The sequence below is a fragment of the Ambystoma mexicanum genome, chromosome 13, assembly GCF_040938575.1.
Source record: "Ambystoma mexicanum isolate Mex_15411 chromosome 13, UKY_AmexF1_1, whole genome shotgun sequence".
In the NCBI taxonomy this organism is placed as follows: Eukaryota; Metazoa; Chordata; class Amphibia; order Caudata; family Ambystomatidae; genus Ambystoma; species Ambystoma mexicanum.
In genome coordinates this window covers 55,720,496-55,728,387 of record NC_090938.1, presented here as the reverse complement: position 1 = coordinate 55,728,387, position 7,892 = coordinate 55,720,496, and positions in this window count along the sequence as shown.

Sequence of the window (7,892 nt, the reverse complement as noted above, 5' to 3'; positions counted from 1 at the left end):
TCACGGCCTGTCATTGTGCGGCACCACCTTCATTTCTGCTTCTTTCCCTGTTTTTGTACTGCACCGCCTTCCTTTATGCTTCTTTGCCTGTCTTTGTGCTGCACCACCTTCCTTTCTGCTTCTTCTCCTGTCGTTTTGCTGCACCACCTTAATTTATTTTATTTCTTATTTTGCGCCACACTTAACATAAAGAACATAGACACACAAATGTCCGGGGTCAAGAGTAATGTGCAGTATTTAACAAAGCATCACACGTTTAGCCTGGATTCAGATTGAACAGGTGCATCTCTGCTGCCCCTTTGAAAGTTTGCAGGGAGTTGGAAGCTCTGTTTGTTAATGGAAGAACATTCCATTCTTTTGGGGCCTGTACTGGAAAGCGAACACCTCCAAATCTAGCCAACCTGAGACGTGCTTGTTTAAATGTGTGGTTCTCACTAGAAGGAAGAAGTTGCGAAGGATGATAAACCGTAAGCCGCTCTGAAAGATAAGAGGGAGCGATGGAGGGCCAGCATTTATAGGACAGTGCTTCGATCTTATGCAGAACCCTGGGCTTATCAGGCAGCCATTGCAGTGCCCTCCTGGAATCAGCAATGCAGTCCTGTTTTTGAAGACCAAAGATTGCTCGTACCGCATTGTTCTGGGTAGTCTGAAGTGTCCCAAGATTAGCTTGTGTTGTTCCACTTAAAAGACTGCTACAATAGCCAAGTCTTGAGTTGGCAAATGCTGACGCCAAGATTGATCTATTGATGAGTGAGATGTATGGCCTGATTTGATTAAGCAGCTTGGCTACGTAACCACATGATGAGTGTGTGTTTGACACATGGGCCTCCAAACTCTATTCTGCAGCAAGATGGACATGCACGGTTGTGACACAATCTGTAACCCAAATCTGATTATTAGCATGTATCGAGTTTCTTGAGTCCCTGCTCAGTGGCCACAATAGGAAGTTCTGTCTTATTGCCATTCAGGACCAAGTAGTTGGAGACCATCCTCTATGCTTCTTTGCCTGTCTTTGTGCAGCACCACCTTTATTTAAACGTATTTCTCTTTCTTTGAGCTGTCCCACCTTAATTTATGCTTCTTTCTTTGTTTTTTAGCTGCACTATCTGCCGTAATGCTTCTTGCCTGTCTTTGAGCTGCACCACATTCCCTTATGCTTCTTCTCCTATCTTTGTGCTGTGCCATCTTCTCTTATGATTCTGTCCTGCTCTTTCTGCTGCACCACCATCCTTTTTGCTTCTTTGCCCGTCTTTGAGCTGCACCACCTTCCCGTATGCTTTTGTCTCTGTCTTTGAGATGTGACACCTTTCCGTAGGGTTCTTACCCTCTCTTTGTACTGCACTACTTTCCTTTTTGTTTCTTTCACTGTCTTTGAGCTGTGCCACCTCCCCCTATGCTTCTTTCTTTGACTTTGTGCTGCAGCACCTTCTGTTATGCTTCTTTTCCTGTCTTTGTGCTGCACCAGATTCCATTATGCTCTTTTTCCTGTCTGTGGGCAGCACCACCTTGCCTTATACTTTTTTCCCTGTCTTTGTCCTGTGACACCTTGTCTTAATCGTCTTGCTCTGTCTTTGGGCTGTGCCACCTTCCCCTATGTTTCTTTCTCTGTCTTTGGGCTGTGCCACCTACCTTTATGCTAATTTCCTTGTCTGTGGGCGTCACACCCTTGCCTTATGCTTGTTACCCTTACTTTGTGCTGTGCCAACTTGCCTTAATCTTATTTCCCTGTCTTTACGCTGCACCACCTTCCCTTGTGCTCCCTCCCCTCAATGTTGGTGGCACCAACTTTCCTTATGCTTATTTCCCTGTGGTTGTGCTTCACCACCTAGCCTTAATCTTCTTTCCCTGTCTATAATCTGTACCACCTTCTCTTAGTCTCCTTTCCTTGTTTATGGGCAGCAACACCCTGCCTCCCGCTGGCTTCCCTGTATTTGAGCTGCACCACCTTGCCGTAATCTTCTTGCTCTGTCTTTGAGCTGTGCCACTTTGCCTTAGGCGTCTTTCCCTGTCTTGAGCTGCACCACCTTCCCTTATGCTTCTTTCCCTGTATTTGAGATGAACCACCTTCATTTGTGCTTCTTCTCCTGTCTTTGAGCTGTGCCACTTTGCCTTAGGCGTCTTTCCCTGTCTTGTGCTGCACCACCTTCCCCTATGCTTCTTTCCCTGTATTTGAGATGAACCACCTTCATTTGTGCTTCTTCTCCTGTCTTTGAGCTGTGCCACTTTGCCTTAGGCGTCTTTCCCTGTCTTGAGCTGCACCACCTTCCCCTATGCTTCTTTCCCTGTATTTGAGATGAACCACCTTCATTTGTGCTTCTTCTCCTGTCTTTGAGCTGTGCCACTTTGCCTTAGGCGTCTTTCCCTGTCTTGTGCTGCACCACCTTCCCCTATGCTTCTTTCCCTGTATTTGAGATGAACCACCTTCATTTGTGCTTCTTCTCCTGTCTTTGAGCTGTGCCACTTTGCCTTAGGCGTCTTTCCCTGTGTTGAGCTGCACCACCTTCCCTTATGCTTCTTTCCCTGTATTTGAGATGAACCACCTTCATTTGTGCTTCTCCTGTCTTTGAGCCACACATTTTTCGTAATGCCTTTTTCCATGTCTTTGAGCTGTGCCACCTTGCTTATGCTTCTTTGCATATCTTTGATTCGTGCCACTTTCCTTTATGCTTCTTTCCCTGTCTTTGAGCTGAGCCCCCTTGCCTCAATTTTCTATCTCTGTCTTTGAGCTGAGCCCCCTTGCTAACATTTTGATGCTCTCTGTTTGGGCTGATCCAGCAAAGTGACATGCCTACTCCCTGAAGCACCCAGGCGAGGCACCCAGGCCCACCCTGAGTAGTCGACCGGGCCAACTACCCACCACAAGGAGCACCCAGCAGACGCTCTCACACTGCAACCCCAAACTATTCACAAAAAAAGCATCTGCTGTCCCCAAAGCGTCTGGAAGAACCCCCAATGCAAGTACCTGTGGAGGCTCCTGTGCTCCTCCTGTAGTACTCGCCACAGACACCTACGACACTTAGCATGCAGAGTACCTATACTCTGCCCCCTCCCAAGGTGTCCAGAGGTGGGTCTTGTGGCCCTCCTAAAGTATTCGCCACACCCACCTTCCACACTTAGTATGCAGAGTACCTAGCTGATATACTCTGCAACCTCCCAAGGAATCCATAGGAGGGTCCTGTGGTCCTCCTAAAGTTCTCGCCACACCCACCTTTCACACTTAGTATGCAGAGTACCTAGATGATATACTCTGAAACCTCCCAAGGAATCCAGAGGAGGGTCCTGTGGCCCTCCTAAAGTACTCGCATCACCCACCTTTCACACTTAGTATGCAGAGTACCTAGCTGATATACACTGCAACATCCCAAGGAATCCAGAGGAGGGTCCTGTGGCCCTCCTAAAGTACTCGCATCACCCACCTTTCACACTTAGTATGCAGAGTACCTAGCTGATGCACTCTGCACCCTCCCAAGGAATCCATAGGAGGGTCCTGTGGCCCTCCTAAAGTACTCGCCACACCCACCTTTCACACTTAGTATGCAGAGTACCTAGCTGATATACTCTGAAACCTCCCAAGGAATCCAGATGAGGGTCCTGTGGCCCTCCTAAAGTACTCGCATCACCCACCTTTCACACTTAGTATGCAGAGTACCTAGCTGATGCACTCTGCAACCTCCCAAGGAATCCAGAGGAGGGTCCTGTGGCCCTCCTAAAGTACTCACCACACCCACCTTTCACACTTAGTATGCAGAGTACCTAGCTGATATACCCTGCAACCTCCCAAGGAATCCAGAGGAGGGTCCTGTGGCCCTCCTAAAGTACTCGCATCACCCACCTAGCACACTCAGCATGCAGAGTACCTAGCTGATATACTCTGCAACCTCCCAAGGAGTCCAGAGGAGGGTCCTGTGGCCCTCCTAAAGTACTCGCATCACCCACCTTTCACACTCAGTATGCAGAGTACTTAGCTGATGCACTCTGCCCCCTCCCAAGGAGTACAGAGGAGGGTCCTGTGGTCCTTCTACAGCACTCGCCACACACACCTACCACACTCAGTATGCAGAGTACTTAGCTGATGCACTCTGCCCCCTCCCAAGGAACCCATAGGAGGATCCTGTGGCCCTCCTAGAGTACTCGCATCACCCACCTTTCACACTTAGTATGCAGAGTACCTAGCAAATATATACTCTGCAACCTCCCAAGGAATCCATAGGAGGGTCCTGTGGTCCTCCTAAAGTACTCGAATCACCCAGCTACCACACTTAGTATGGAGAGTACTTAGCTGATATACTCTGCAACCTCCCAAGGAATCCAGAGGAGGGTCCTGTGGCCCTCCTAAAGTACTCGCCACACCCACCTTTCACACTTAGTATGCAGAGTACCTAGCTGATGCACTCTGCCCAATCCCAAGGAATCCAGAGGAGGGTCCTGTGGCCCTCCTAAAGTACTCGAATCACCCACCTTTCACACTTAGTATGCAGAGTACTTAGCTGATATACTCTGAAACCTCCCAAGGAATCCAGAGGAGGGTCCTGTGGCCCTCCTAAAGTACTCGAATCACCCACCTTTCACACTTAGTATGCAGAGTACTTCGCTGATGCACTCTGCACCCTCCCAAGGAATCCAGAGGAGGGTCCTGTGGTCCTTCTACAGCACTCGCCACACACACCTACCACACTCAGCATGCAGAGTACCTACCTGATGCACTCTGCAACCTCCCAAGGAATCCAGAGGAGGGTCCTGTGGTCCTTCTACAGCACTCGCCACACACACCTACCACACTCAGCATGCAGAGTACCTAGCTGATGCACTCTGCAACCTCCCAAGGAATCCAGAGGAGGGTCCTGTGGTCCTACTACAGCACTCGCCACACACACCTACCACACTCAGCATGCAGAGTACTTAACTGATGCACTCTGCAACCTCCCAAGGAATCCTGAGGAGGGTCCTGTGGTCCTTCTACAGCACTCGCCACACACACCTACCACACTCAGCAGGCAGAGTACTTAACTGATGCACTCTGCCCCCTCTCAAGGAGTACAGAAGAGGCTCCTGTGGTCCTTCTACAGCGCTCACCACACACACCTACCACACTCAGCATGCAGAGTACTTAGCTGATGCACTCTGCACCCTCCCAAGGAGTACAGAAGAGGCTCCTGTGGTCCTTCTAAAGCGCTCACCACACACACCTACCACACTCAGCATGCAGAGTACTTAGCTGATGCACTCTGCACCCTCCCAGGGAGTCCAGAGGAGGCTCCTGTGGTCCTTCTACAGCACTCGCCACACACACCTACCACACTCAGCATGCAGAGTACTTAGCTGATGCACTCTGCCCCCTCTCAAGGAGTACAGAGGAGGCTCCTGTGGTCCTTATACAGCACTCGCCACACACACCTACCACACTCAGCATGCAGAGTACTTAGCTGATGCACTCTGCCCCCTCTCAAGGAGTGCAGAGGAGGCTCCTGTGGTCCTTCTACAGAACTCGCCACACACACCTACCACACTCAGCATGCAGAGTACTTAGCTGATGCACTCTGCACCCTCCCAAGGAATCCAGAGGAGGCTCCTGTGGTCCTTCTACAGCACTCGCCACATACACCTACCACACTCAGCATGCAGAGTACTTAGCTGATGCACTCTGCACCCTCCCAAGGAGTACAGAAGAGGCTCCTGTGGTCCTTCTACAGCACACGCCACACACACCTACCGCACTCAGCATGCAGAGTACTTAGCTGATGCACTCTGCACCCTCCCAAGGAATCCAGAGGAGACTCCTGTGGTCCTTCTACAGCACTCGCCACACACACACCTACCACACTTAGTATGCAGAGTACCTAGCTGATGCACTCTGCACCCTCCCAAGGAATCCAGAGGAGGGTCCTGTGGCCATCCTAAAGTACTCGCCACACCCACCTTTCACACTTAGTATGCAGAGTAATTAGCTGATATACTCTGAAACCTCCCAAGGAATCCAGAGGAGTGTCCTGTGGTCCTACTACAGCACTCGCCACACACAAATACCACATTTAGTATGCAGAGTACCTAGCTGATGCACCCTGCCCCCTCCCAAGGAGTACAGAGGAGGGTCCTGTGGTCCTTCTACAGCACTCGACACACACACCTACCACACTAAGCATGCAGATTACTTAGCTGATGCACTGTGCACCCTCCCAAGGAGTTCAGAGGAGGCTCCTGTGGTCCTCCTACAGCACTCGCCACACAGACCTACCACACTCAGCATGCAGAATACTTAGCTGATGTACTCTGCCCCCTCTCAAGGAGTACAGAGGAGGCTCCTGTGGTCCTTCTACAGCACTCGCCACACACACCTACCACACTCAGTATGCAGAGTACCTAGCTGATGCACTCTGCAACCTCCCAAGGAATCCAGAGGAGGGTCCTGTGGTCCTTCTACAGCACTCGCCACACACACCTACCACACTCAGCAGGCAGAGTACTTAGGTGATGCACTCTGCCCCCTCTCAAGGAGTACAGAGGAGGCTCCTGTGGTCCTTTAACAGCACTCACCACACACACCTACCACACTCAGCAGGCAGAGTACTTAGCTGATGCACTCTGCCCCCTCTCAAGGAGTACAGAGGAGGCTCCTGTGGTCCTTCTACACCACTCGCCACACACACCTACCACACTCAGCATGCAGAGTACTTAGCTGATGCACTGTGCACCCTCCCAAGGAGTACAGAAGAGGCTCCTGTGGTCCTTCTACAGCACTCACCACACACACCTACCACACATAGTATGCAGAGTACCTAGCTGATGCACTCTGCACCCTCCCAAGGAATCCAGACGAGGGTCCTGTGGCCCTCCTTAAGTACTCGCCACACCCACCTTTCACACTTAGTATGCAGAGTACTTAGCTGATATACTCTGAAACCTCCCAAGGAATCCAGAGGAGGGTCCTGTGGCCCTCCTAAAGTACTCGAATCACCCACCTTTCACACTTAGTATGCAGAGTACTTAGCTGATATACTCTGAAACCTCCCAAGGAATCCAGAGGAGGGTCCTGTGGCCCTCCTAAAGTACTCGAATCACCCACCTTTCACACTTAGTATGCAGAGTACTTCGCTGATGCACTCTGCACCCTCCCAAGGAATCCAGAGGAGGGTCCTGTGGTCCTTCTACAGCACTCGCCACACACACCTACCACACTCAGCATGCAGAGTACCTACCTGATGCACTCTGCAACCTCCCAAGGAATCCAGAGGAGGGTCCTGTGGTCCTACTACAGCACTCGCCACACACACCTACCACACTCAGTATGCAGAGTACCTAGCTGATGCACTCTGCAACCTCCCAAGGAATCCAGAGGAGGGTCCTGTGGTCCTTCTACAGCACTCGCCACACACACCTACCACACTCAGCATGCAGAGTACCTAGCTGATGCACTCTGCAACCTCCCAAGGAATCCAGAGGAGGGTCCTGTGGTCCTACTACAGCACTCGCCACACACACCTACCACACTCAGCATGCAGAGTACCTAGCTGATGCACTCTGCAACCTCCCAAGGAATCCAGAGGAGGGTCCTGTGGTCCTTCTACAGCACTCGCCACACACACCTACCACACTCAGCAGGCAGAGTACTTAACTGATGCACTCTGCCCCCTCTCAAGGAGTACAGAGGAGGCTCCTGTGGTCCTTCTACAGCACTCACCACACACACCTACCACACTCAGCATGCAGAGTACTTAGCTGATGCACTCTGCACCCTCCCAAGGAGTACAGAAGAGGCTCCTGTGGTCCTTCTAAAGCGCTCACCACACACACCTACCACACTCAGCATGCAGAGTACTTAGCTGATGCACTCTGCACCCTCCCAGGGAGTCCAGAGGAGACTCCTGTGGTCCTTCTACAGCACTCGCCACACACAC